This window comes from Saccoglossus kowalevskii, chromosome 2 (genome assembly GCF_978046115.1).
Source record: "Saccoglossus kowalevskii chromosome 2, keSacKowa6.1, whole genome shotgun sequence".
Lineage (NCBI taxonomy): Eukaryota > Metazoa > Hemichordata > Enteropneusta > Harrimaniidae > Saccoglossus > Saccoglossus kowalevskii.
Window position 1 is genome coordinate 47851722 of NC_140642.1, and position 24188 is coordinate 47875909.

Sequence of the window (24188 nt, forward strand, 5' to 3'; positions counted from 1 at the left end):
CCACAACTTTTCAGTACTATGCCACACGTTTCTTTACTTTGCCTCTACTTTTCATCACTTTGCCACAACTTTTCAGTACTTTGCCACACTTTTCAGTACTTTGCCACGACTTTGCCACAACTTTTCAGTACTTTTCTACACTTTTCAGTACTTTGCCACTGATTTTCAGTACTTTGCCACAACTTTTCAGAACTTTGCCACAAATTTTCAGTACTTTGCCACACTTTTTCAGTACTTTGCCACTACTTTTCTGTACTTTGCCACACTTTTCAGTACTTTGCCACAACTTTTCAGTACTTTGCCACACTTTTTAGTACTTTGCCACTGCTTTTCAGTACTTTGCCACTACTTTTCAGCACTTTGCCACAACATTTCACTACTTTGCCACACTTTTCAGCACTTTGCCACTACTTTTCAGTTCTTTGCCATTACTTTTCATCATTTTGCCACAACTTTTCAGTACTATGCCACACTTTTCAGTACTTTGCCTCTACTTTTCATCACTTTGCCACAACTTTTCAGTACTTTGCCACACTTTTCAGTACTTTGCCACGACTTTGCCACAACTTTTCAGTACTTTTCTACACTTTTCAGTACTTTGCCACTGATTTTCAGTACTTTGCCACAACTTTTCAGCACTTTGCCAACACTTTTCAGTACTTTGCCACACTTTTTCAGTACTTTGCCACTACTTTTCTGTACTTTGCCACACTTTTCAGTACTTTGCCACAACTTTCCAGTTCTTTGCCACACTTTTTAGTACTTTGCCACTGCTTTTCAGTACTTTGCCACTACTTTTCAGCACTTTGCCACAACTTTTCTGTTCTTTGCCACACTTTTCAGCACTTTACCACTACTTTTCAGTTCTTTGCCACTACTTTTCATCACTTTGCCACAACTTTTCAGTACTTTGCCACACTTTTCAGTACTTTGCCTCTACTTTTCATCACTTTGCCACAACTTTTCAGTACTTTGTCACACTTTTCAGTACATTGCCACGACTTTGCCACAACTTTTCAGTACTTTTCTACACTTTTCAGTACTTTGCCACTGATTTTCAGTACTTTGCCACCACCTTTCAGTACTTTGCCACAACTTTTCATACTTTGCCACTACTTTTCAGCACTCTGCCACAACTTTTCAGTACTTTGCCACACTTTTCAGCACTTTGCCACTACTTTTCAGTACTTTGCCACTGCTTTTCAGCACTTTGCCACAACTTTTCAATACTTTGCCACAATTTTAAGTACTTTGCCACGACTTTGCCACAACTTTTCAGTACTTTGCCACACTTTTCAGTACTTTGCCACGACTTTGTCACAACTTTTCAGTACTTGGCCACACTTTTCAGGACTTTGCCACTGCTTTTCAGTACATTGACACTACTTTTCAGCACTTTGCCACAACTTTTCAGTTCTTTGCCACACTTTTTAGTAATTCGCCACTGCTTTTCAGTACTTTGCCACTACTTTTCAGCTCTTTGCCACAACTTTTCAGTACTTTGCCACACTTTTCAGCACTTTGCCACTACTGTTCAGTACTTTGCCACTACTTTTCATCACTTTGCCACAACTTTTCAGAACTATGCCACACGTTTCATTACTTTGCCTCTACTTTTCATCACTTTGCCACAACTTTTCAGTACTTTGCCACACTTTTCAGTACTTTGCCACGACTTTGCCACACTTTTCAGCACTTTGCCACTACTGTTCAGTACTTTGCCACTACTTTTCATCACTTTGCCACAACTTTTCAGAACTATGCCACACGTTTCATTACTTTGCCTCTACTTTTCATCACTTTGCCACAACTTTTCAGTACTTTGCCACACTTTTCAGTACTTTGCCACGACTTTGCCACAACTTTTCAGTACTTTTCTACACTTTTCAGTACTTTGCCACTGATTTTCAGTACTTTGCCACAACTTTTCAGAACTTTGCCACAAATTTTCAGTACTTTTCCACACTTTTTCAGTACTTTGCCACTACTTTTCTGTACTTTGCCACACTTTTCAGTACTTTGCCACAACTTTTCAGTACTTTGCCACACTTTTTAGTACTTTGCCACTGCTTTTCAGTACTTTGCCACTACTTTTCAGCACTTTGCCACAACATTTCACTACTTTGCCACACTTTTCAGCACTTTGCCACTACTTTTCAGTTCTTTGTCATTACTTTTCATCACTTTGCCACAACTTTTCAGTACTTTGCCATACTTTTCAGTACTTTGCCTCTACTTTTCAGCACTTTGCCACTACTTTTCAGCTCTTTGCCACGAATTTGCCACAACTTTTCAGTACTTTGCCACACTTTTCAGTACTTTGCCACTAATTTTCAGCACTTTGCCACAACTTTTCAGTACTTTACCACACTTTTCAGCACTTTGCCACTACTTTTCAGTACTTTGCCACAACTTTTCATTACTTTGCCACACTTTTCAGCACTTTGCCACTACTTTTCAGTACTTTGCCACTACTTTTCAGCACTTTGCCACAACTTTTCAGTACTTTGCCACACTTTTCAGTACTTTGCCTCTACTTTTCAGCACTTTGCCACAACTTTTCAGTACTTTGCCACACTTTTCAGTACTTTGCCACGACTTTGCCACAACTTTTCAGTACTTTTCCACACTTTTCAGTACTTTGCCACCGATTTTCAGTACTTTGCCACAACTTTTCAGTACTTTGCCACAACTTTTCTGTAATTTGCCACACTTTTCAGTACTTTGCCACCCTTTTCAGTACATTGCCACTAATTGTCAGCACTTTGCCACAACTTTTCAGTACTTTGCCACTAATTCTCAGCACTTTGCCTCTGATTTTCAGTACTTTGACACACTTTTCAGCACTTTGCCACTACTTTTCAGTACTTTGCCTCTACTTTTCAGCTCTTTGCCACGAATTTGAAACAACTTTTCAGTACTTTGCCACTACTTTTCTGTACTTTGCCACACTTTTCAGTACTTTGCCACAACTTTTCAGTACTTTGTCACACTTTTCAGTACTTTGCCACGACTTTGCCACAACTTTTCAGTACTTTTCTACACTTTTCAGTACTTTGCCACTGATTTTCAGTACTTTGCCACCACCTTTCAGTACTTTGCCACAGCTTTTCATACTTTGCCACTACTTTTCAGCACTCTGCCACTACTTTTCAGTACTTTGCCACTGCTTTTCAGCACTTTGCCACAACTTTTCAGCACTTTGCCACAACTTTTCAATACTTTGCCACAATTTTAAGTACTTTGCCACGACTTTGCCACAACTTTTCAGTACTTTGCCACACTTTTCAGTACTTTGCCACGACTTTGCCGCAACTTTTCAGTACTTGGCCACACTTTTCAGGACTTTGCCACTGCTTTTCAGTACATTGACACTACTTTTCATCACTTTGCCACAACTTTTCAGTACTATGCCACACGTTTCATTACTTTGCCTCTACTTTTCATCACTTTGCCACAACTTTTCAGTACTTTACCACACTTTTCAGTACTTTGCCACGACTTTGCCACAACTTTTCAGTACTTTTCTACACTTTTCAGTACTTTGCCACTGATTTTCAGTACTTTGCCACAACTTTTCAGAACTTTGCCACAAATTTTCAGTACTTTGCCACACTTTATCAGTACTTTGCCACTACTTTTCTGTACTTTGCCACACTTTTCAGTACTTTGCCACAACTTTTCAGTACTTTGCCACACTTTTTAGTACTTTGCCACTGCTTTTCAGTACTTTGCCACTACTTTTCAGCACTTTGCCACAAGATTTCACAACTTTGCCACACTTTTCAGCACTTTGCCACTACTTTTCAGTTCTTTGCCACTACTTTTCATCACTTTGCCACAACTTTTCAGTACTTTGCCATACTTTTCAGTACTTTGCCTCTACTTTTCATCACTTTGCCACAACTTTTCACTACTTTGCCACACTTTTCATTACTTTGCCACGACTTTGCCACAACTGTTCAGTACTTTTCTACACTTTTCAGTACTTTGCCTCTGATTTTCAGTACTTTGCCACAACTTTTCAGCACTTTGCCACAACTTTTCAGTACTTTGCCACACTTTTTCAGTACGTTGCCACTACTTTTCAGCACTTCGCCACCGCCTTTCAGTACTTTGCCACAACTTTTCATACTTTGCCACTACTTTTCAGCACTTTGCTACAACTTTTCAGTACTTTGCCACACTTTTCAGCACTTTGCCACTACTTTTCAGTACTTTGCCACTGCTTTTCAGCACTTTGCCACAACTTTTCAGTACTTTGCCACAATTTTAAGTACTTTGCCACGACTTTGCCACAAGTTTTCAGTACTTTGCCACACTTTTCTGTACTTTGCCACTAATTTTCAGCACTTTGCCACAACTTTTCAGTACTTTGCCACTACTATTCATCACTTTGCCACACTTTTCAACACTTTGCCACTACTTTTCAATACTTTGCCACTGCTTTTCAGCACTTTGCCACAACTTTTCAGTACTTTGCCACAATTTTAAGTACTTTGCCACGACTTTGCCACAACTTTTCAGTACTTTGCCACACTTTTCTGTACTTTGCCACTACTTTTCAGCACTTTGCCACAACTTTTCAGCACTTTGCCACTACTTTTCATCACTTTGCCACAACTTTTCAGTACTTTGCCACAATTTTAAGTACTTTGCCACGACTTTGCCACAACTTTTCAGTACTTTGCCACACTTTTCAGTACTTTGCCACTACTTTTCAGCACTTTGTCACAACTTTTCTGTACTTTGCCACGCTTTTCAGTGCTTTGCCTCGACTTTGCCACAACTTTTCAGTACTTCACCACACTTTTCAGCACTTTGCCACTACTTTTCAGTACTTTGCCACAACTTTTCACTACTTTGCCACGACTTTGTCACAACTTTTCAGTACTTGGCCACACTTTTCAGGACTTTGCCACTGCTTTTCAGTACTTTGCCACTACTTTTCAGCTCTTTGCCACAACTTTTCAGTACTTTGCCACACTTTTCAGCACTTTGCCACTACTGTTCAGTACTTTGCCACTACTTTTCATCACTTTGCCACAACTTTTCAGTACTATGCCACACGTTTCAGTACTTTGCCTCTACTTTTCATCACTTTGCCACAACTTTTCAGTACTATGCCACACGTTTCAGTACTTTGCCTGTACTTTTCATCACTTTGCCACAACTTTTCAGTACTTTGCCACACTTTTCAGTACTTTGCCACGACTTTGCCACAACTTTTCAGTACTTTTCTACATTTTTCAGTACTTTACCACTGATTTTCAGTACTTTGCCACAACTTTTCAGCACTTTGCCACAACTTTTCAGTACTTTGCCACACCTTTTCAGTACTTTGCCACTACTTTTCTGTACTTTGCCACACTTTTCAGTACTTTGCCACAACTTTTCAGCACTTTGCCACTACTTTTCAGTTCTTTGCCACTACTTTTCATCACTTTGCCACAACTTTTCAGTACTTTGCCACACTTTTCAGTACTTTGCCTCTACTTTTCATCACTTTGCCACAACTTTTCAGTACTTTGCCACACTTTTCAGTACTTTGCCACGACTTTGCCACAACTTTTCAGTACTTTTCTACACTTTTCAGTACTTTGCCACTGATTTTCAGTACTTTGCCACAACTTTTCAGCACTTTGCCACAACTTTTCAGTACTTTGTCACACTTTTTCAGTACGTTGCCACTACTTTTCAGCACTTCGCCACCGCCTTTCATTACTTTGCCACAACTTTTCATACTTTGCCACTACTTTTCAGCACTTTGCCACAACTTTTCAGTACTTTGCCACACTTGTCAGCACTTTGCCACTACTTTTCAGTACTTTGCCACTGCTTTTCAGCACTTTGCCACAACTTTTCAGTACTTTGCCACAATGTTAAATACTTTGCCACGACTTTGCCACAACTTTTCAGTACTTTGCCACACTTTTCTGTACTTTGCCACTAATTGTCAGCACTTTGCCACAACTTTTCAGTACTTTGCCACTACTTTTCATCACTTTGCCATACTTTTCAACACTTTGTCACTGCTTTTCAGTACTTTGCAACTAATTTTCAGCACTTTGCCACAACTTTTCAGTACTTTGCCACACTTTTCAGTACTTTGCCATGACTTTGCCACAACTTTTCAGTACTTTGCCACCCTTTTCAGCACTTTGCCACTACTTTTCAGTACTTTGCCATAACCATTTCTCATCCGATCACTCAAGTTAAGCTACATCGGCGTGGTTAGTACTTGCATGGGAGACCGGCTGGGAATACCACGTGCAGTAGGCTTATCAACATTTTCATTCCACCTTACATACCAACTTTTTCCCGGGATTTTTTGCCTAGCCGAAGCTTTAAACGACATCCAATTCTGACGAATATTCAGCCTACTGCCAAACCATTGCAGAATACACCAGTTCTCGTCCGATCACTGAAGTTAAGCTGCATTGGGCGTGGTTAGTATTTGCATGGGAGACCGGCTGGGAATAACACGTGCAGTAGGCTCATGTACATTTTTATTCCACATTACATACTATCTTTTTCCCATAATTTTTTGCCTAGCCGTATCATTAAATTACATCCACTTCCGACGAATTTTCAGCCTACTGACAAACCAATGCAGAATACACCAGTTCTCGTCCGATCACTGAAGTTAAGCTCACCGGACGTGGTTACTACTTGCATGGGAGACCAGCTGAGAATACCACATGCAGTAGGCTCATCAACATTTCTATTTCACTGTACATACTATCTTTTTCCATGATTTTTTGCCTAGCTGAAGAATTAAATGACATTCAATTGCGACGAATATTCAGCCTACTGCCAAACCAATGCAGAATACACCAGTTCTCGTCCGATCACTGAAGTTAACCTGCAACGTGCATGGTTAGTACTTGCATGGGAGACCGGTTGGGAATAACATGTGTAGTAGGCTCATAAAAAAATTATTCCGTAGTTCATACTAACTTTTTCCCGGAATTTTTTGCCTAGCTGAAGCATTAAATGTCATCCAATTCCGACGAATTTTCAGCCTATTGACCAACCATTGCAGAATACACCAGTTCTCGTCCGATCACTGAAGTTGAGCTCACCGGACGTGGTTATTACTTGCATGTGAGACCGGCTGAGAATATCACGTGTAGTAGGCTCATCAACATTTTTATTCCACATTACATACTAACTTTTTCCCATGATTTGTTTGCATAGACGAAGCATTAAATGACACACAATTCGGACGATTATTCAGCCTACGGTTAAACCATTGCAGAATACACCAGTTCTCGTCCAATCACTGAAGTTAAGCTGCAGCGGGCGTGGTTAGTACTTGCATGGGAGACCGGCTGGGAATATCACCTGCAGTAGGCTTATCAACATTTTTATTCCACCGTACATACCAACTTTCTCCCGGGATTTTTTGCCTTGCCGAAGCGTTAAACGACATGCATTTCTGACGAATATTCAGCCTACTGTCAAACCATTGCAGAACACACCAGTTCTCGTCCGATCACTGAAGTTAAGGCGCATCGGGCGTGGTTAGTTCTTGCACGTGAGACCGGCTGGGAATACCACGTTCAGTCGGCACATCAACATTTTTATTCCACATTACATACTAACTTTTTCCCATGATTTTTTGCCCAGACGAAGCATTAAATGACATACAATTCGGACGAATAATTAGCCAAAAGCCAAACCATTGCAGAATACACCAGTTCTCGTCCGATCACTGAAGTTAAGCTGCATCGGGCGTGGTTAGTACTTGCATGGCAGACCGGCTGGGAATACCACGTGCATTAGGCTTATCAACATTTTTATTCCACCGTACATACTAACTTTTTCCCGGGATTTTTTGCCTAGCCGAAGTATTAAATTATATCCAATTCCGACGAATATCCAGCCTACTGCCAAACCATTGCAGAATACACCAGTTCTCGTCCGATCACAGAAGTTAAGATGCATCGGGCGTGGTTAGTACTTGCATGGGAGACCTGCTGGGAATACCACATGCATTAGGCTTATCAACATTTTTATTCCTCCGTACATACCAACTTTTTCCCGGGATTTTTTGCCTTGCCGAAGCGTTAAACGACATGCAATTCTGACGAATATTCACCCTACTGACAAACCATTGCAGAACACACCAGTTCTCGTCCGATCACTGAAGTTAAGCTGCATCGGGCGTGGTTAGTACTTGCATGGGAGACCGGCTGGGAATACCATGTGCAGTAGGCTTATTAACATTTTTATTACACCGTACATACCAACTTTTTCCCGGGATTTTTTGCCTAGCCGAAGTATTAAATTACATCCAATTCCGACGAATATCCAGCCTACTGCCAAACCATTGCAGAATACACCAGTTCTCGTCGGATCACTGAAGTTAAGCTGCATTGGGCGTGGTTAGTACTTGCATGGGAGACCGGCTGGGAATACCACCTGCAGTAGGCTTATCAACATTTTTATTCCACCGTACATACTAACATTTCCCGGGATTTGTTGCCTAGCCGAAGTATTAAATTACATCCAATTCCGACGAATATTCAGCCTACTGCTAAGCCAATGCTGAATACACCAGTTCTCGTCCGATCACTGAAGTTAATCTGCATCAGGCATGGTTAGTACTTACATGGGAGACCGGCTGGGAATACCACGAGCAGTAGGCTTATCAACATTATTATTCCACCGTACATACAAACTTTTTCCCGGGATTTGTAGCCTAGCCGAAGTATTAAATTGCATCCAATTCCGACGAATATTCAGCCTACTGCCAAACCATTGTAGAATACACCAGTTCTCGTCCGATCACAGAAGTTAAGCTGCATCGGGCGTGGTTACTACTTGCATGGGAGACCTGCTGGGAATACCACGAGCAGTAGGCTTATCAACATTTTTATTCCACTGTACATACAAACTTTTCCCCGGGATTTGTTGCCTAGCCGAAGTATTAAATTACATCCAATTCCGACGAACATTCAGCCTACTGCCAAACCATTATAGAATACACCAGTTCTTGTCAGATCACAGAAGTTAAGATGCATCGGGCGTGGTTAGTACTTGCATGGGAGACCTGCTGGGAATACCACATGCAGTAGGCTTATCAACATTTTTATTCCACCGTACATACCAACTTTTTCCCGGGATTTTTTGCCTTGCCGAAGCGTTAAACGACATGCATTTCTGACGAATATTCAGCCTCCTGTCAAACCATTGCAGAACACACCAGTTCTCGTCCGATCACTGAAGTTAAGGCGCATCGGGCGTGGTTAGTTCTTGCACGTGAGACCGGCTGGGAATACCACGTTCAGTCGGCACATCAACATTTTTATTCCACATTACATACTAACTTTTTCCCATGATTTTTTGCCCAGACGAAGCATTAAATGACATACAATTCGGACGAATAATCAGCCAACAGCCAAACCATTGCAGAATACACCAGTTCTCGTCCGATCACTGAAGTTAAGCTGCATCGGGCGTGGTTAGTACTTGCATGGCAGACCGGCTGGGAATACCACGTGCATTAGGCTTATCAACATTTTTATTCCACCGTACATACTAACTTTTTCCCGGGATTTTTTGCCTAGCCGAAGTATTAAATTACATCCAATTCCGACGAATATCCAGCCTACTGCCAAACCATTGCAGAATACACCAGTTCTCGTCCGATCACAGAAGTTAAGATGCATCGGGCGTGGTTAGTACTTGCATGGGAGACCTGCTGGGAATACCACATGCATTAGGCTTATCAACATTTTTATTCCTCCGTACACACCAACTTTTTCCCGGGATTGTTTGCCTTGCCGAAGCGTTAAACGACATGCAATTCTGACGAATATTCGCCTTACTGACAAACCATTGCAGAACACACCAGTTCTCGTCCGATCACTGAAGTTAAGCTGCATCGGGCGTGGTTAGTACTTGCATGGGAGACCGGCTGGGAATACCATGTGCAGTAGGCTTATTAACATTTTTATTACACCGTACATACCAACTTTTTCCCGGGATTTTTTGCCTAGCCGAAGTATTAAATTACATCCAATTCCGACGAATATCCAGCCTACTGCCAAACCATTGCAGAATACACCAGTTCTCGTCCGATCACTGAAGTTAAGCTGCATCGCGCGTGGTTAGTACATGCATGGAAGACCGGCTGGGAATACCACCTGCAGTAGGCTTATCAACATTTTTATTCCACCGTACATACCAACTTTTTCCCGGGATTTTTTGCCTTGCCGAAGCGTTAAACGACATGCAATTCTGACGAATATTCAGCCTACTGTCAAACCATTGCAGAACACACCAGTTCTTGTCCGATCACTGAAGTTAAGCTGCATCCGGCGTGGTTAGTACTTGCATGGGAGACTGGCTGGGAATACCACGTGCAGTAGGCTCATCAACATTTTTATTCCACATTACATATTAACTTTAACCCAATTTTTTTTGCCTAGCCGTAGCATTAAATGACATCCAATTCCGACGAATATTCAGCCTACTGCCAAACCATTGCAGAATACACCAGTTCTCGTCGGATCACTGAAGTTAAGCTGCATCGGGCGTGGTTAGTACTTGCTTGGGAGACCGGCTGGGAATACCACCTGCAGTAGGATTATCAAATTTTTATTCCACCGTACATACTAACATTTCCCGGGATTTGTTGCCTAGCCGAAGTATTAAATTACATCCAATTCCGACAAATATTCAGCCTACTGCTAAGCCAATGCTGAATACACCAGTTCTCGTCCGATCACTGAAGTTAAGCTGCATTGCGCGTGGTTAGAACTTGCATGGCAGACCGGCTGGGAATACCATGTGCAGTAGGCTTATCAACATTTTTATTCCACCGTACATACCAACTTTTTCCCGGGATTTTTTGCCTTGCCGAAGCGTTAAATTACATCCAATTCCGACGAATATCCAGCCTACTGCCAAACCATTGCAGAATACACCAGTTCTCGTACGATCACTGAAGTTAAGCTGCATCGCGCGTGGTTAGTACGTGCATGGAAGACCGGCTGGGAATACCACCTGCAGTAGGCTTATCAACATTTTTATTCCACCGTACATACCAACTTTTTCCCGGGATTTTTTGCCTTGCCGAAGCGTTAAACGACATGCAATTCTGACGAATATTCAGCCTACTGTCAAACCATTGCAGAACACACCAGTTCTTGTCCGATCACTGAAGTTAAGCTGCATCAGGCGTGGTTAGTACTTGCATGGGAAACTGGCTGGGAATACCACGTGCAGTAGGCTCATCAACATTTTTATTCCACATTACATATTAACTTTAACCCAATTTTTTTTTTGCCTAGCCGTAGCATTAAATGACATCCAATTCCGACGAATACTCAGCCTACTGCCAAACCATTGCAGAATACACCAGTTCTCGTCGGATCACTGAAGTTAAGCTGCATCGGGCGTGGTTAGTACTTGCTTGGGAGACCGGCTGGGAATACCACCTGCAGTAGGCTTATCAAATTTTTATTCCACCGTACATACCAACTTTAACCCAAGTTTTTTTTGCCTAGCCGTAGCATTAAATGACATCCAATTCCGACGAATATTCAGCCTACTGCCAAACCATTGCAGAATACACCAGTTCTTGTCGGATCACTGAAGTTAAGCTGCATCGGGCGAGGTTAGTACTTGCATGGGAGACCGACAGGGAATACCTCCTGCAGTAGGCTTATCAACATTTTTATTCCACCGTACATACTAACATTTCCCGGGATTTGTTGCCCAGCCGAAGTATTAAATTACATCCAATTCCGACGAATATTCAGCCTACTGCTAAGCCAATGCTGAATACACCAGTTCTCGTCCGATCACTGAAGTTAATCTGCATCAGGCATGGTTAGTACTTACATGGGAGACCGGCTGGGAATACCACGAGCAGTAGGGTTATCAACATTATTATTCCACCGTACATACAACATTTTTCCCGGGATTTGTTTCCTAGCCGAAGTATTAAATTACATCCAATTCCGACGAATATTCAGCCTACTTCCAAACCATTGTAGAATACACCAGTTCTCGTCCAATCACAGAAGTTAAGCTGCATCGGGCGTGGTTAGTACTTGCATGGGAGACCTGCTGGGAATACCACGAGCAATAGGCTTATCAACATTTTTATTCCACTGTACATACAAACTTTTTCCCGGGATTTGTTGCCTAGCCGAAGTATTAAATTACATCCAATTGTAACGAATATTCAGCCTACTGTCAAACCATTGCAGAACACACCAGTTCTCGTCCGATCACTGAAGTTAAGGCGCATCGGACGTGGTTAGTTCTTGCACGGGAGACCGGCTGGGAATACCACGTTCAGTCAGCTCATCAACATTTTTATTCCACATTACATACTAACTTTTTCCCATGATTTTTTGCCTAGACGAAGCATTAAATGACATACAAGTCGGACGAATAATCAGCCAACAGCCAAACCAGTGAAGAATACACCAGTTCTCGTCCGATCATTGTAGTTAAGCTGCATCGAGCGTGGTTAGTACTTGCATGGCATACCTGCTGGGAATACCACGTGCATTAGGCTCATAAACATTTTTATTCCACCGTACATACTAACTTTTTTCCGGGATTTTTTGCCTAGCCGAAGTATTAAATTACATCCAATTCCAACAAATATCCAGGCTTCTGCCAAACCATTGCAGAATACACCAGTTCTCGTCCGATCACAGAAGTTAAGATGCATCGGGCGTGGTTAGTACTTGCTTGGGAGACCTGCTGGGAATACCACATGCAGTATGCTTATCAACATTTTTATTCCACCGTACATACTAACTTTTTCCCGGGATTTTTTGCCTTGCCGAAGCGTTAAACGACATGCAATTCTGACGAATATTCAGCCTACTGTCAAACCATTGCAGAACACACCAGTTCTCGTCCGATCACTGAAGTTAAGCTGCATCGGGCGTGGTTAGTACTTGCATGGGAGACCGGCTGGGAATACCATGTGCAGTAGGCTTATCAACATTTTTATTCCACTGTACATACAAACTTTTTCCCGGGATTTGTTGCCTAGCCGAAGTATTAAATTACATCCAATTGTAACGAATATTCAGCCTACTGTCAAACCATTGCAGAACACACCAGTTCTCGTCCGATCACTGAAGTTAAGGCGCATCGGACGTGGTTAGTTCTTGCACGGGAGACCGGCTGGGAATACCACGTTCAGTCAGCTCATCAACATTTTTATTCCACATTACATACTAACTTTTTCCCATGATTTTTTGCCTAGACGAAGCATTAAATGACATACAAGTCGGACGAATAATCAGCCAACAGCCAAACCAGTGCAGAATACACCAGTTCTCGTCCGATCATTGTAGTTAAGCTGCATCGGGCGTGGTTAGTACTTGCATGGCATACCTGCTGGGAATACCACGTGCATTAGGCTCATCAACATTTTTATTCCACCGTACATACTAACTTTTTTCCGGGATTTTTTGCCTAGCCGAAGTATTAAATTACATCCAATTCCAACGAATATCCAGGCTTCTGCCAAACCATTGCAGAATACACCAGTTCTCGTCCGATCACAGAAGTTAAGATGCATCGGGCGTGGTTAGTACTTGCTTGGGAGACCTGCTGGGAATACCACATGCAGTATGCTTATCAACATTTTTATTCCACCGTACATACTAACTTTTTCCCGGGATTTTTTGCCTTGCCGAAGCGTTAAACGACATGCAATTCTGACGAATATTCAGCCTACTGTCAAACCATTGCAGAACACACTAGTTCTCGTCCGATCACTGAAGTTAAGCTGCATCGGGCGTGGTTAGTACTTGCATGGGAGACCGGCTGGGAATACCATGTGCAGTAGGCTTATTAACATTTTTATTCCACGGTACATACCAACTTTTTCCCGAGATTTTTTGCCTTGCCGAAGCGTTAATGGACATGCAATTCTGACAAATATTCAGCCTACTGTCAAACCATTGCAGAACACACCAGTTCTTGTCCGATCACTGAAGTTAAGCTGCATCGGGCGTGGTTAGTACTTGCATGGCAGACCGGCTGGGAATACCACGTGCAGTAGGCTTATCAACAATTTTATTCCACTGTACATACAAACTTTTTCCCGGGATTTGTTGCCTAGCCGAAGTATTAAATTACATCCAATTCCGACGAATATTCAGCCTACTGCTAAGCCAATGCTGAATACACCAGTTCTCGTCCGATCACTGAAGTTAATCTGCATCAGGCATGGTTAGTACTTACATGGGAGACCGGCTGGGAATACCACGAGCAGCAGGCTTATCAACATTATTATTCCACCGTACATACAAACTTTTTCCCGGGATTTGTTTCATATCCGAAGTATTAAATTACTTCCAAACCATTGTAGAATACACCAGTTCTCGTCCAATCACAGAAGTTAAGCTGCATCGGGCGTGGTTAGTACTTGCATGGGAGACCTGCTGGGAATACCACGAGCAATAGGCTTATCAACATTTTTATTCCACTGTACATACAAACTTTTTCCCGGGATTTGTTGCCTAGCCGAAGTATTAAATTACATCCAATGGTAACGAATATTCAGCCTACTGTCAAACCATTGCAGAACACACCAGTTCTCGTCCGATCACTGAAGTTAAGGCGCATCGGGCGTGGTTAGTTCTTGCACGGGAGACCGGCTGGGAATACCATGTTCAGTCGGCTCATCAACATTTTTATTCCACATTACATACTAACTTTTTCACATGATTTTTTGCCTAGACGAAGCATTAAATGACATACAAGTCGGACGAATAATCAGCCAACAGCCAAACCATTGCAGAATACATCAGTTCTCGTCCGATCACTGTAGTTAAGCTGCATCGGGCGTGTTTAGTACTTGCATGGCAGACCGGCTGGGAATACCACGTGCATTAGGCTCATCAACATTTTTATTCCACCGTACATACTAACATTTTCCCGGGATTTTTTGCCTAGCCGAAGTATTAAATTACATCCAATTCCAACAAATATCCAGCCTTCTGCCAAACCATTGCAGAATACACCAGTTCTCGTCCGATCACAGAAGTTAAGATGCATCGGGCGTGGTTAGTACTTGCATGGGAGACCTGCTGGGAATACCACATGCAGCAGGCTTATCAACATTTTTATTCCACCGTACATACCAACTTTTTCCCGGGATTTTTTGCCTTGCCGAAGCGTTAAACGACATGCAATTCTGACGAAAGTTCAGCCTACTGTCAAACCATTGCAGAACACACCAGTTCTTGTCCGATCACTGAAGTTAAGCAGCATCAGGCGTGGTTAGTACTTGCATGGGAGACCGGCTGGGAATACCACGTGCAGTAGGCTCATCAACATTTTTATTCCACATTACATATTAACTTTAACCCAAGTTTTTTTTGCCTAGCCGTAGCATTAAATGACATCCAATTCCGACGAATACTCAGCCTACTGCCAAACCATTGCAGAATACACCAGTTCTTGTCGGATCACTGAAGTTAAGCTGCATCGGGCGAGGTTAGTACTTGCATGGGAGACCGGCTGGGAATACCTCCTGCAGTAGGCTTATCAACATTTTTATTCCACCGTACATACTAACATTTCCCGGGATTTGTTGCCTAGCCGAAGTATTAAATTACATCCAATTCCGACGAATATTCAGCCTACTGCTAAGCCAATGCTGAATACACCAGTTCTCGTCCGATCACTGAAGTTAATCTGCATCAGGCATGGTTAGTACTTACATGGGAGACCGGCTGGGAATACCACGAGCAGTAGGCTTATCAACATTATTATTCCACCGTACATACAAAATTTTTCCCGGGATTTGTTTCCTAGCCGAAGAATTAAATTACATCCAATTCCGACGAATATTCAGCCTACTTCCAAACCATTGTAGAATACACCAGTTCTCGTCCAATCACAGAAGTTAAGCTGCATCGGGCGTGGTTAGTACTTGCATGGGAGACCTGCTGGGAATACCACGAGCAATAGGCTTATCAACATTTTTATTCCACTGTACATACAAACTTTTTCCCGGGATTTGTTGCCTAGCCGAAGTATTAAATTACATCCAATGGTAACGAATATTCAGCCTACTGTCAAACCATTGCAGAACACACCAGTTCTCGTCCGATCACTGAAGTTAAGGCGCATCGGGCGTGGTTAGTTCTTGCACGGGAGACCGGCTGGGAATACCATGTTCAGTCGGCTCATCAACATTTTTATTCCACATTACATACTAACTTTTTCACATGATTTTTTGCCTAGACGAAGCATTAAATGACATACAAGTCGGACGAATAATCAGCCAACAGCCAAACCATTGCAGAATACACCAGTTCTCGTCCGATCACTGTAGTTAAGCTGCATCGGGCGTGTTTAGTACTTGCATGGCAGACCGACTGGGAATACCACGTGCATTAGGCTCATCAACATTTTTATTCCACCGTACATACTAACATTTTCCCGGGATTTTTTGCCTAGCCGAAGTATTAAATTACATCCAATTCCAACAAATATCCAGCCTTCTGCCAAACCATTGCAGAATACACCAGTTCTCGTCCGATCACAGAAGTTAAGATGCATCGGGCGTGGTTAGTACTTGCATGGGAGACCTGCTGGGAATACCACATGCAGCAGGCTTATCAACATTTTTATTCCACCGTACATACCAACTTTTTCCCGGGATTTTTTGCCTTGCCGAAGCGTTAAACGACATGCAATTCTGACGAATATTCAGCCTACTGTCAAACCATTGCAGAACACACCAGTTCTCGTCCGATCACTGAAGTTAAGCTGCATCGGGCGTGGTTAGTACTTGCATGGGAGACCGGCTGGGAATACCATGTGCAGTAGGCTTATTAACATTTTTATTCCACGGTACATACCAACTTTTTCCCGAGATTTTTTGCCTTGCCGAAGCGTTAATGGACATGCAATTCTGACAAATATTCAGCCTACTGTCAAACCATTGCAGAACACACCAGTTCTTGTCCGATCACTGAAGTTAAGCTGCATCGGGCGTGGTTAGTACTTGCATGGCAGACCGGCGGGGAATACCACGTGCAGTAGGCTTATCAACATTTTTATTCCACTGTACATACAAACTTTTTCCCGGGATTTATTAAATTACATCCAATTCCGACGAATATTCAGCCTACTGCTAAGCCAATGCTGAATACCCCAGTTCTCGTCCGATCACTGAAGTTAATCTGCATCTGGCATGGTTAGTACTCACATGGGAGACCGGCTGGGAATACCACGAGCAGTAGGCTTATCAACATTATTATTCCACCGTACATACAAACTTTTTCCCGGGATTTGTTTCCTATCCGAAGTATTAAATTACATCCAATTCCGACGAATATTCAGCCTACTTCCAAACCATTGTAGAATACACCAGTTCTCGTCCAATCACAGAAGTTAAGCTGCATCGGGCGTGGTTAGTACTTGCATGGGAGACCTGCTGGGAATACCACGAGCAATAGGCTTATCAACATTTTTATTCCACTGTACATACAAACTTTTTCCCGGGATTTGTTGCCTAGCCGAAGTATTAAATTACATCCAATGGTAACGAATATTCAGCCTACTGTCAAACCATTGCAGAACACACCAGTTCTCGTCCGATCACTGAAGTTAAGGCGCATCGGGCGTGGTTAGTTCTTGCACGGGAGACCGGCTGGGAATACCATGTTCAGTCGGCTCATCAACATTTTTATTCCACATTACATACTAACTTTTTCACATGATTTTTTGCCTAGACGAAGCATTAAATGACATACAAGTCGGACGAATAATCAGCCAACAGCCAAACCATTGCAGAATACACCAGTTCTCGTCCGATCACTGTAGTTAAGCTGCATCGGGCGTGTTTAGTACTTGCATGGCAGACCGGCTGGGAATACCACGTGCATTAGGCTCATCAACATTTTTATTCCACCGTACATACTAACATTTTCCCGGGATTTTTTGCCTAGCCGAAGTATTAAATTACATCCAATTCCAACAAATATCCAGCCTTCTGCCAAACCATTGCAGAATACACCAGTTCTCGTCCGATCACAGAAGTTAAGATGCATCGGGCGTGGTTAGTACTTGCATGGGAGACCTGCTGGGAATACCACATGCAGCAGGCTTATCAACATTTTTATTCCACCGTACATACCAACTTTTTCCCGGGATTTTTTGCCTTGCCGAAGCGTTAAACGACATGCAATTCTGACGAATATTCAGCCTACTGTCAAACCATTGCAGAACACACCAGTTCTCGTCCGATCACTGAAGTTAAGCTGCATCGGGCGTGGTTAGTACTTGCATGGGAGACCGGCTGGGAATACCATGTGCAGTAGGCTTATTAACATTTTTATTCCACGGTACATACCAACTTTTTCCCGAGATTTTTTGCCTTGCCGAAGCGTTAATGGACATGCAATTCTGACAAATATTCAGCCTACTGTCAAACCATTGCAGAACACACCAGTTCTTGTCCGATCACTGAAGTTAAGCTGCATCGGGCGTGGTTAGTACTTGCATGGCAGACCGGCGGGGAATACCACGTGCAGTAGGCTTATCAACATTTTTATTCCACTGTACATACAAACTTTTTCCCGGGATTTGTTGCCTAGCCGAAGTATTAAATTACATCCAATTCCGACGAATATTCAGCCTACTGCTAAGCCAATGCTGAATACCCCAGTTCTCGTCCGATCACTGAAGTTAATCTGCATCTGGCATGGTTAGTACTCACATGGGAGACCGGCTGGGAATACCACGAGCAGTAGGCTTATCAACATTATTATTCCACCGTACATACAAACTTTTTCCCGGGATTTGTTTCCTATCCGAAGTATTAAATTACATCCAATTCCGACGAATATTCAGCCTACTTCCAAACCATTGTAGAATACACCAGTTCTCGTCCAATCACAGAAGTTAAGCTGCATCGGGCGTGGTTAGTACTTGCATGGGAGACCTGCTGGGAATACCACGAGCAATAGGCTTATCAACATTTTTATTCCACTGTACATACAAACTTTTTCCCGGGATTTGTTGCCTAGCCGAAGTATTAAATTACATCCAATGGTAACGAATATTCAGCCTACTGTCAAACCATTGCAGAACACACCAGTTCTCGTCCGATCACTGAAGTTAAGGCGCATCGGGCGTGGTTAGTTCTTGCACGGGAGACCGGCTGGGAATACCATGTTCAGTCGGCTCATCAACATTTTTATTCCACATTACATACTAACTTTTTCACATGATTTTTTGCCTAGACGAAGCATTAAATGACATACAAGTCGGACGAATAATCAGCCAACAGCCAAACCATTGCAGAATACACCAGTTCTCGTCCGATCACTGTAGTTAAGCTGCATCGGGCGTGTTTAGTACTTGCATGGCAGACCGGCTGGGAATACCACGTGCATTAGGCTCATCAACATTTTTATTCCACCGTACATACTAACATTTTCCCGGGATTTTTTGCCTAGCCGAAGTATTAAATTACATCCAATTCCAACAAATATCCAGCCTTCTGCCAAACCATTGCAGAATACACCAGTTCTCGTCCGATCACAGAAGTTAAGATGCATCGGGCGTGGTTAGTACTTGCATGGGAGACCTGCTGGGAATACCACATGCAGCAGGCTTATCAACATTTTTATTCCACCGTACATACCAACTTTTTCCCGGGATTTTTTGCCTTGCCGAAGCGTTAAACGACATGCAATTCTGACGAATATTCAGCCTACTGTCAAACCATTGCAGAACACACCAGTTCTCGTCCGATCACTGAAGTTAAGCTGCATCGGGCGTGGTTAGTACTTGCATGGGAGACCGGCTGGGAATACCATGTGCAGTAGGCTTATTAACATTTTTATTCCACGGTACATACCAACTTTTTCCCGAGATTTTTTGCCTTGCCGAAGCGTTAATGGACATGCAATTCTGACAAATATTCAGCCTACTGTCAAACCATTGCAGAACACACCAGTTCTTGTCCAATCACTGAAGTTAAGCTGCATCGGGCGTGGTTAGTACTTGCATGGCAGACCGGCTGGGAATACCACGTGCAGTAGGCTTATCAACATTTTTATTCCACTGTACATACAAACTTTTTCCCGGGATTTGTTGCCTAGCCGAAGTATAAAATTACATCCAATTCCGACGAATATTCAGCCTACTGCTAAGCCAATGCTGAATACCCCAGTTCTCGTCCGATCACTGAAGTTAATCTGCATCTGGCATGGTTAGTACTTACATGGGAGACCGGCTGGGAATACCACGAGCAGTAGGCTTATCAACATTATTATTCCACCGTACATACAAACTTTTTCCCGGGATTTGTTTCCTATCCGAAGTATTAAATTACATCCAATTCCGACGAATATTCAGCCTACTTCCAAACCATTGTAGAATACACCAGTTCTCGTCCAATCACAGAAGTTAAGCTGCATCGGGCGTGGTTAGTACTTGCATGGGAGACCTGCTGGGAATACCACGAGCAATAGGCTTATCAACATTTTTATTCCACTGTACATACAAACTTTTTCCCGGGATTTGTTGCCTAGCCGAAGTATTAAATTCCATCCAATGGTAACGAATATTCAGCCTACTGTCAAACCATTGCAGAACACACCAGTTCTCGTCCGATCACTGAAGTTAAGGCGCATCGGGCGTGGTTAGTTCTTGCACGGGAGACCGGCTGGGAATACCATGTTCAGTCGGCTCATCAACATTTTTATTCCACATTACATACTAACTTTTTCACATGATTTTTTGCCTAGACGAAGCATTAAATGACATACAAGTCGGACGAATAATCAGCCAACAGCCAAACCATTGCAGAATACACCAGTTCTCGTCCGATCACTGTAGTTAAGCTGCATCGGGCGTGTTTAGTACTTGCATGGCAGACCGGCTGGGAATACCACGTGCATTAGGCTCATCAACATTTTTATTCCACCGTACATACTAACATTTTCCCGGGATTTTTTGCCTAGCCGAAGTATTAAATTACATCCAATTCCAACAAATATCCAGCCTTCTGCCAAACCATTGCAGAATACACCAGTTCTCGTCCGATCACAGAAGTTAAGATGCATCGGGCGTGGTTAGTACTTGCATGGGAGACCTGCTGGGAATACCACATGCAGCAGGCTTATCAACATTTTTATTCCACCGTACATACCAACTTTTTCCCGGGATTTTTTGCCTTGCCGAAGCGTTAAACGAACATGCAATTCTGACGAAAGTTCAGCCTACTGTCAAACCATTGCAGAACACACCAGTTCTTGTCCGATCACTGAAGTTAAGCAGCATCAGGCGTGGTTAGTACTTGCATGGGAGACCTGCTGGGAATACCACGTGCAGTAGGCTCATCAACATTTTTATTCCACATTACATATTAACTTTAACCCAAGTTTTTTTTGCCTAGCCGTAGCATTAAAATGGACATCCAATTCCGACGAATACTCAGCCTACTGCCAAACCATTGCAGAATACACCAGTTCTTGTCGGATCACTGAAGTTAAGCTGCATCGGGCGAGGTTATTACTTGCATGGGAGACCGGCTGGGAATACCTCCTGCAGTAGGCTTTATCAACATTTTTATTCCACCGTACATACTAACATTTCCCGGGATTTGTTGCCTAGCCGAAGTATTAAATTACATCCAATTCCGACGAATATTCAGCCTACTGCTAAGCAATGCTGAATACACCAGTTCTCGTCCGATCACTGAAGTTAATCTGCATCAGGCATGGTTAGTACTTCATGGGAGACCGGCTGGAATACCACGAGCAGTAGGCTTATCAACATTATTATTCCACCGTACATACAAAAATTTTTCCCGGGATTTGTTTCCTAGCCGAAGAATTAAATTACATCCAATTCCGACGAATATTCAGCCTACTTCCAAACCATTGTAGAATACACCAGTTCTCGTCCAATCACAGAAGTTAAGCTGCATCGGGCGTGGTTAGTACTTGCATGGGAGACCTGCTGGGAATACCACGAGCAATAGGCTTATCAACATTTTTATTCCACTGTACATACAAACTTTTTCCCGGGATTTGTTGCCTAGCCGAAGTATTAAATTACATCCAATGGTAACGAATATTCAGCCTACTGTCAAACCATTGCAGAACACACCAGTTCTCGTCCGATCACTGAAGTTAAGGCGCATCGGGCGTGGTTAGTTCTTGCACGGGAGACCGGCTGGGAATACCATGTTCAGTCGGCTCATCAACATTTTATTCCACATTACATACTAACTTTTTCACATGATTTTTTGCCTAGACGAAGCATTAAATGACATACAAGTCGGACGAATAATCAGCCAACAGCCAAACCATTGCAGAATACACCAGTTCTCGTCCGATCACTGTAGTTTAAGCCTGCATCGGGCGTGTTTAGTACTTGCATGGGCAGACCGGCTGGGAATACCACGTGCATTAGGCTCATCAACATTTTTATTCCACCCGTACATACTAACATTTTCCCGGGATTTTTTGCCTAGCCGAAGTATTAAATTACATCCAATTCCAACAAATATCCAGCCTTCTGCCAAACCATTGCAGAATACACCAGTTCTCGTCCGATCACAGAAGTTAAGATGCATCGGGCGTGGTTAGTACTTGCATGGGAGACCTGCTGGGAATACCACATGCAGCAGGCTTATCAACATTTTTATTCCACCGTACATACCAACTTTTTCCCGGGGATTTTTTTGCCTTGCCGAAGCGTTAAACGACATGCAATTCTGACGAATATTCAGCCTACTGTCAAACCATTGCAGAACACACCAGTTCTCGTCCGATCACTGAAGTTAAGCTGCATCGGGCGTGGTTAGTACTTGCATGGGAGACCGGCTGGGAATACCATGTGCAGTAGGCTTATTAACATTTTTATTCCACGGTTACATACCAACTTTTTTCCCGAGATTTTTTTGCCTTGCCGAAGCGTTAATGGACATGCAATTCTGACAAATATTCAGCCTACTGTCAAAACCATTGCAGAACACACCAGTTCTTGTCCGATCACTGAAGTTAAGCTGCATCGGGCGTGGTTAGTACTTGCATGGCAGACCGGCTGGGAATACCACGTGCAGTAGGCTTATCAACATTTTTATTCCACTGTACATACAAACTTTTTCCCGGATTTGTTGCCTAGCCGAAGTATTAAATTACATCCAATTCGACGAATATTCAGCCTACTGCTAAGCCAATGCTGAATACCCCAGTTCTCGTCCGATCACTGAAGTTAATCTGCATCTGGCATGGTTAGTACTTACATGGGAGACCGGCTGGGAATACCACGAGCAGTAGGCTTATCAACATTATTATTCCACCGTACATACAAACTTTTTCCGGGATTTGTTTCCTATCCGAAGTATTAAATTACATCCAATTCAGACGAATATTCAGCCTACTTCCAAACCATTGTAGAATACACCAGTTCTCGTCCAATCACAGAAGTTAAGCTGCATCGGGCGTGGTTAGTACTTGCATGGGAGACCTGCTGGGAATACCACGAGCAATAGGCTTATCAACATTTTTATTCCACTGTACATACAAACTTTTTCCCGGATTTGTTGCCTAGCCGAAGTATTAAATTACATCCAATGGTAACGAATATTCAGCCTACTGTCAAACCATTGCCGAACACACAGTTCTCGTCCGATCACTGAAGTTAAGGCGCATCGGGCGTGGTTAGTTCTTGCACGGGAGACCGGCTGGGAATACCATGTTCAGTCGGCTCATCAACATTTTTATTCCACATTACATACTAACTTTTTCACATGATTTTTTGCCTAGACGAAGCATTAAATGACATACAAGTCGGACGAATAATCAGCCAACAGCCAAACCATTGCAGAATACACCAGTTCTCGTCCGATCACTGTAGTTAAGCTGCATCGGGCGTGTTTAGTACTTGCATGGCAGACCGGCTGGGAATACCACGTGCATTAGGCTCATCAACATTTTTATTCCACCGTACATACTAACATTTTCCCGGGATTTTTTGCCTAGCCGAAGTATTAAATTACATCCAATTCCAACAAAATATCCAGCCTTCTGCCAAACCATTGCAGAATACACCAGTTCTCGTCCGATCACAGAAGTTAAGATGCATCGGGCGTGGTTAGTACTTGCATGGGAGACCTGCTGGGAATACCACATGCAGCAGGCTTATCAACATTTTTATTCCAC

The 24188-nt window shown here is 42.9% G+C and overlaps 65 pseudogenes; all 65 read left to right on the forward strand.

Moving 5' to 3' along the window:
- Positions 1–6378: 6378 nt before the first annotated feature.
- LOC146750221 (5S ribosomal RNA) lies at positions 6379–6498 on the forward strand (annotated as a pseudogene).
- Positions 6499–6808: 310 nt separating this feature from the next.
- Positions 6809–6928, forward strand: LOC146750222 (5S ribosomal RNA; annotated as a pseudogene).
- Positions 6929–7239: 311 nt separating this feature from the next.
- On the forward strand, positions 7240–7359 carry LOC146750223 (5S ribosomal RNA; annotated as a pseudogene).
- A 312-nt stretch (positions 7360–7671) lies between these two features.
- Positions 7672–7791, forward strand: LOC146750224 (5S ribosomal RNA; annotated as a pseudogene).
- Positions 7792–7887: 96 nt separating this feature from the next.
- LOC146750225 (5S ribosomal RNA) lies at positions 7888–8007 on the forward strand (annotated as a pseudogene).
- A 96-nt stretch (positions 8008–8103) lies between these two features.
- Positions 8104–8223, forward strand: LOC146750226 (5S ribosomal RNA; annotated as a pseudogene).
- Positions 8224–8319: 96 nt separating this feature from the next.
- LOC146750227 (5S ribosomal RNA) lies at positions 8320–8439 on the forward strand (annotated as a pseudogene).
- A 95-nt stretch (positions 8440–8534) lies between these two features.
- LOC146750228 (5S ribosomal RNA) lies at positions 8535–8654 on the forward strand (annotated as a pseudogene).
- A 96-nt stretch (positions 8655–8750) lies between these two features.
- On the forward strand, positions 8751–8870 carry LOC146750229 (5S ribosomal RNA; annotated as a pseudogene).
- A 96-nt stretch (positions 8871–8966) lies between these two features.
- LOC146750230 (5S ribosomal RNA) lies at positions 8967–9086 on the forward strand (annotated as a pseudogene).
- A 312-nt stretch (positions 9087–9398) lies between these two features.
- LOC146750231 (5S ribosomal RNA) lies at positions 9399–9518 on the forward strand (annotated as a pseudogene).
- Positions 9519–9614: 96 nt separating this feature from the next.
- LOC146750232 (5S ribosomal RNA) lies at positions 9615–9734 on the forward strand (annotated as a pseudogene).
- Positions 9735–9830: 96 nt separating this feature from the next.
- LOC146750233 (5S ribosomal RNA) lies at positions 9831–9950 on the forward strand (annotated as a pseudogene).
- Positions 9951–10046: 96 nt separating this feature from the next.
- Positions 10047–10166, forward strand: LOC146750234 (5S ribosomal RNA; annotated as a pseudogene).
- Positions 10167–10262: 96 nt separating this feature from the next.
- LOC146750235 (5S ribosomal RNA) lies at positions 10263–10382 on the forward strand (annotated as a pseudogene).
- Positions 10383–10478: 96 nt separating this feature from the next.
- On the forward strand, positions 10479–10598 carry LOC146750236 (5S ribosomal RNA; annotated as a pseudogene).
- Positions 10599–10692: 94 nt separating this feature from the next.
- On the forward strand, positions 10693–10812 carry LOC146750237 (5S ribosomal RNA; annotated as a pseudogene).
- Positions 10813–10908: 96 nt separating this feature from the next.
- On the forward strand, positions 10909–11028 carry LOC146750238 (5S ribosomal RNA; annotated as a pseudogene).
- A 96-nt stretch (positions 11029–11124) lies between these two features.
- On the forward strand, positions 11125–11244 carry LOC146750239 (5S ribosomal RNA; annotated as a pseudogene).
- A 98-nt stretch (positions 11245–11342) lies between these two features.
- LOC146750240 (5S ribosomal RNA) lies at positions 11343–11462 on the forward strand (annotated as a pseudogene).
- A 96-nt stretch (positions 11463–11558) lies between these two features.
- On the forward strand, positions 11559–11678 carry LOC146750241 (5S ribosomal RNA; annotated as a pseudogene).
- A 95-nt stretch (positions 11679–11773) lies between these two features.
- Positions 11774–11893, forward strand: LOC146750242 (5S ribosomal RNA; annotated as a pseudogene).
- A 96-nt stretch (positions 11894–11989) lies between these two features.
- LOC146750243 (5S ribosomal RNA) lies at positions 11990–12109 on the forward strand (annotated as a pseudogene).
- A 744-nt stretch (positions 12110–12853) lies between these two features.
- LOC146750244 (5S ribosomal RNA) lies at positions 12854–12973 on the forward strand (annotated as a pseudogene).
- A 312-nt stretch (positions 12974–13285) lies between these two features.
- Positions 13286–13405, forward strand: LOC146750245 (5S ribosomal RNA; annotated as a pseudogene).
- Positions 13406–13717: 312 nt separating this feature from the next.
- Positions 13718–13837, forward strand: LOC146750246 (5S ribosomal RNA; annotated as a pseudogene).
- A 96-nt stretch (positions 13838–13933) lies between these two features.
- LOC146750247 (5S ribosomal RNA) lies at positions 13934–14053 on the forward strand (annotated as a pseudogene).
- Positions 14054–14149: 96 nt separating this feature from the next.
- Positions 14150–14269, forward strand: LOC146750248 (5S ribosomal RNA; annotated as a pseudogene).
- A 500-nt stretch (positions 14270–14769) lies between these two features.
- On the forward strand, positions 14770–14889 carry LOC146750249 (5S ribosomal RNA; annotated as a pseudogene).
- Positions 14890–14985: 96 nt separating this feature from the next.
- On the forward strand, positions 14986–15105 carry LOC146750250 (5S ribosomal RNA; annotated as a pseudogene).
- A 96-nt stretch (positions 15106–15201) lies between these two features.
- Positions 15202–15321, forward strand: LOC146750251 (5S ribosomal RNA; annotated as a pseudogene).
- A 97-nt stretch (positions 15322–15418) lies between these two features.
- LOC146750252 (5S ribosomal RNA) lies at positions 15419–15538 on the forward strand (annotated as a pseudogene).
- Positions 15539–15633: 95 nt separating this feature from the next.
- LOC146750253 (5S ribosomal RNA) lies at positions 15634–15753 on the forward strand (annotated as a pseudogene).
- A 96-nt stretch (positions 15754–15849) lies between these two features.
- Positions 15850–15969, forward strand: LOC146750254 (5S ribosomal RNA; annotated as a pseudogene).
- A 312-nt stretch (positions 15970–16281) lies between these two features.
- LOC146750255 (5S ribosomal RNA) lies at positions 16282–16401 on the forward strand (annotated as a pseudogene).
- Positions 16402–16497: 96 nt separating this feature from the next.
- Positions 16498–16617, forward strand: LOC146750256 (5S ribosomal RNA; annotated as a pseudogene).
- Positions 16618–16713: 96 nt separating this feature from the next.
- LOC146750257 (5S ribosomal RNA) lies at positions 16714–16833 on the forward strand (annotated as a pseudogene).
- A 96-nt stretch (positions 16834–16929) lies between these two features.
- Positions 16930–17049, forward strand: LOC146750258 (5S ribosomal RNA; annotated as a pseudogene).
- Positions 17050–17129: 80 nt separating this feature from the next.
- On the forward strand, positions 17130–17249 carry LOC146750259 (5S ribosomal RNA; annotated as a pseudogene).
- Positions 17250–17345: 96 nt separating this feature from the next.
- LOC146750260 (5S ribosomal RNA) lies at positions 17346–17465 on the forward strand (annotated as a pseudogene).
- Positions 17466–17777: 312 nt separating this feature from the next.
- Positions 17778–17897, forward strand: LOC146750261 (5S ribosomal RNA; annotated as a pseudogene).
- A 96-nt stretch (positions 17898–17993) lies between these two features.
- Positions 17994–18113, forward strand: LOC146750262 (5S ribosomal RNA; annotated as a pseudogene).
- A 96-nt stretch (positions 18114–18209) lies between these two features.
- On the forward strand, positions 18210–18329 carry LOC146750263 (5S ribosomal RNA; annotated as a pseudogene).
- Positions 18330–18425: 96 nt separating this feature from the next.
- LOC146750264 (5S ribosomal RNA) lies at positions 18426–18545 on the forward strand (annotated as a pseudogene).
- Positions 18546–18641: 96 nt separating this feature from the next.
- LOC146750265 (5S ribosomal RNA) lies at positions 18642–18761 on the forward strand (annotated as a pseudogene).
- Positions 18762–18857: 96 nt separating this feature from the next.
- Positions 18858–18977, forward strand: LOC146750266 (5S ribosomal RNA; annotated as a pseudogene).
- Positions 18978–19289: 312 nt separating this feature from the next.
- Positions 19290–19409, forward strand: LOC146750267 (5S ribosomal RNA; annotated as a pseudogene).
- A 96-nt stretch (positions 19410–19505) lies between these two features.
- LOC146750268 (5S ribosomal RNA) lies at positions 19506–19625 on the forward strand (annotated as a pseudogene).
- Positions 19626–19721: 96 nt separating this feature from the next.
- LOC146750269 (5S ribosomal RNA) lies at positions 19722–19841 on the forward strand (annotated as a pseudogene).
- A 96-nt stretch (positions 19842–19937) lies between these two features.
- Positions 19938–20057, forward strand: LOC146750270 (5S ribosomal RNA; annotated as a pseudogene).
- A 96-nt stretch (positions 20058–20153) lies between these two features.
- On the forward strand, positions 20154–20273 carry LOC146750271 (5S ribosomal RNA; annotated as a pseudogene).
- Positions 20274–20369: 96 nt separating this feature from the next.
- On the forward strand, positions 20370–20489 carry LOC146750272 (5S ribosomal RNA; annotated as a pseudogene).
- Positions 20490–20801: 312 nt separating this feature from the next.
- LOC146750273 (5S ribosomal RNA) lies at positions 20802–20921 on the forward strand (annotated as a pseudogene).
- A 96-nt stretch (positions 20922–21017) lies between these two features.
- LOC146750274 (5S ribosomal RNA) lies at positions 21018–21137 on the forward strand (annotated as a pseudogene).
- A 97-nt stretch (positions 21138–21234) lies between these two features.
- Positions 21235–21354, forward strand: LOC146750275 (5S ribosomal RNA; annotated as a pseudogene).
- A 99-nt stretch (positions 21355–21453) lies between these two features.
- LOC146750276 (5S ribosomal RNA) lies at positions 21454–21573 on the forward strand (annotated as a pseudogene).
- Positions 21574–21669: 96 nt separating this feature from the next.
- Positions 21670–21786, forward strand: LOC146750277 (5S ribosomal RNA; annotated as a pseudogene).
- A 97-nt stretch (positions 21787–21883) lies between these two features.
- LOC146750278 (5S ribosomal RNA) lies at positions 21884–22003 on the forward strand (annotated as a pseudogene).
- Positions 22004–22534: 531 nt separating this feature from the next.
- Positions 22535–22654, forward strand: LOC146750279 (5S ribosomal RNA; annotated as a pseudogene).
- Positions 22655–22752: 98 nt separating this feature from the next.
- Positions 22753–22872, forward strand: LOC146750280 (5S ribosomal RNA; annotated as a pseudogene).
- Positions 22873–22971: 99 nt separating this feature from the next.
- On the forward strand, positions 22972–23092 carry LOC146750281 (5S ribosomal RNA; annotated as a pseudogene).
- Positions 23093–23186: 94 nt separating this feature from the next.
- Positions 23187–23306, forward strand: LOC146750282 (5S ribosomal RNA; annotated as a pseudogene).
- A 95-nt stretch (positions 23307–23401) lies between these two features.
- On the forward strand, positions 23402–23521 carry LOC146750283 (5S ribosomal RNA; annotated as a pseudogene).
- Positions 23522–23831: 310 nt separating this feature from the next.
- On the forward strand, positions 23832–23951 carry LOC146750284 (5S ribosomal RNA; annotated as a pseudogene).
- A 97-nt stretch (positions 23952–24048) lies between these two features.
- On the forward strand, positions 24049–24168 carry LOC146750285 (5S ribosomal RNA; annotated as a pseudogene).
- Positions 24169–24188: the final 20 nt, after the last annotated feature.